Genomic DNA, 2535 nt, shown 5'->3' with positions numbered 1-2535 from the left:
CAACCATGTGGAAGAAAATATTTGCAAACAATGCCTCCAATAAGGGGCTAATATCCAAGGATCTCAAAATATATAAGGAACTCAAACAACTTAACAACAAAAAGACAAACAATCCAATTAAAAAATGGGCAGAGGACCTGGATAGACATTTCTCCAAAGAGGACATACAGATGGTCAATAGACATATGAAACCACGCTCAACATCACTAGTCATCAGAGAAATGCAAATAAAAACCACAATAAGATATCACCTCACACCAGTTAGAATGGCTATCATCAACAAGACAAACAATAACAAGTATTGAAGAGGCTGTGGAGAAAAAGGAACCCTCATACACTGTTGGTGGGAATGCAGATTTGTGCAGCCACTATGGAAGGCAGTGTGGAGGCTCCTCAAAAAATTAAAAATAGAATTACCATATGACCCAGCAATTCCTCTACTGGGTATCTACCCAAAAATTCTGAGAACATTTATCTGTAAAGATATGTGTACTCTGATGTTCATTGTAGCTTTATTTACAATGACCAAGACATGAAAACAATTAGTGTCCTTTGATAGATGATTGGATAAAGATGTAGTATAAACACACAATGAAATACTACTCTCCCCTGAGAAAAAATGAAATAGTGCCATTTGTGACAACATGGAAAGATCTTGAAATTATTATGCTAAACAAAATAAGTCAGACAGAAAAAGCCGAGAACCATATTATTTCACTGATATGTGGTATATAAAACTGAAAGCAACAAAGAACAAGACAAACAAATAAAGAAACAAAAACTCATAGACATAGACAATAGTTTAGTGGTTACCAGAGGGTAAGGGGGAAAGAGGGTGGTAGATGAGGGAGAAAGGGATCAAATACATGGTGTTGAAAGGAGAACTAACTCTGGGTGGTAAACACACAATGTGATATATAGACGATGTATTACAGAATTGTATACTTGAAACCTATGTAATTTTACTAACCATTGTCACCCCAATAAATTTTAATTAAAAAAAAATAAAATGAAAACACAATGACCCAAAATCTATGGGGCAACAAAAGCAGTTAAAAACAGAAATTCATAGCAATGCAAGTCTATCTAAATAAACAAGAAAAATCTCAAATCAACAGTCTAACTCTGCACCTAAGAAAACTGGAAAAAGAAGAGCAAACAAAGCTCAGAGTGAGTACAAGGAAGGAAATAATAAATATCAGAATGGAAATAAATAAAATCTCTTTTTCAAAAAAAATTACAAAAGATCAATGAAACCAAGAGCTGGTTTTTTGAAAAGATAACAAAAATTGACAAATCTTTAACCAGACTCATCAAGAAAATAAGAGAGAAAACCTAAATAAATAAAATCAGAAATGAAAGAAGGGAAGTGAAAAATACACCACAGAAATAACAAACAAATTTAAGAAAATACTATAATCAGCTATACACCAATGAAAATTGGACAATCTAGAAGAAACAGATAAATTCCTAGAAGCATACAATCCTCCAAGGCTGAATCAAGAAGAAACAGAAAATCTGAGCAAACTGATTACCACCAACGAAATTGAATCAGTAATCAACAAGCTCCCAACACACAAAAGTCCTGGACGAAATGGTTTCACAGGTGAATTCAAAAAGAATTGACACCTATTCTCAAACTATTGCAAAAAATTGAAGAGGAGGGAAGGCTCCCAAGCTAATTTTACAAGGCCACCATTATCCTGATTCCAAAGCCAGACAAAGACATTACAAAAGAAGAAAACTACAGGATGATATCCCTAACAAACACAGATACAAAAATCTTCAAGAAAATATTAGAAAACTGAGTTCAGCAATACATTAAACAGATCATACACCATGATCAAGTGGGATTCATTCCTATTATGCAAGGTTTGTTCAATATATGCAAATAAATTAACGTGATACATCACATAAACAAAATAAAAAATAAAAATTATATGGCCATATAAATAGATGCAGAAAAAGCATTTGACTAAATCCAGCATCCATTTATGATAAAAACTCTCAGCAAAGCGGGAATAGAGGGACATAGCTCAACATAATAAAGGACATGTATGACAAACCCACAGCTAACATCATACTCAATGGGGAAAAGCTAAAAGCTTTCACCTTAAGATCAGAAACAAGACAAGCATGAGCACTTTTACCACTTTTATTCAACATGGTACTGGAAGTTCTAGCCACAGCAATCAGACAAGGAAAAGAAAAAAAAGTCATCCAAATGGGAAAGAAAAAAGTAAAACTGTCATTATTTGCAGATGACATGATACTATATATAAAGATTCCACCAAAAAAACTATTAGAACTGATCAATGAATTTAGTTAAGGAGCAGGATACAAAATCAATATTCAGAAATCAGTTGCATTTTTATACACCAATTTTTATCAGAAAGAGAAATTAAGAATACATTCCCATTTATGATTGCATTAAAAAAATAAAATACTTAGGAATAAATTTAACCAAGGAAGTAAAAAACCTCTACTTAGAAAATTACGAGACATTGAAGAGAAATTAAAGAAGATGCAGATAAA

This window comes from Hipposideros armiger, unplaced genomic scaffold (genome assembly GCF_001890085.2).
Source record: "Hipposideros armiger isolate ML-2016 unplaced genomic scaffold, ASM189008v1 scaffold_111, whole genome shotgun sequence".
Lineage (NCBI taxonomy): Eukaryota > Metazoa > Chordata > Mammalia > Chiroptera > Hipposideridae > Hipposideros > Hipposideros armiger.
This window is presented reverse-complemented; position numbering follows the sequence as displayed.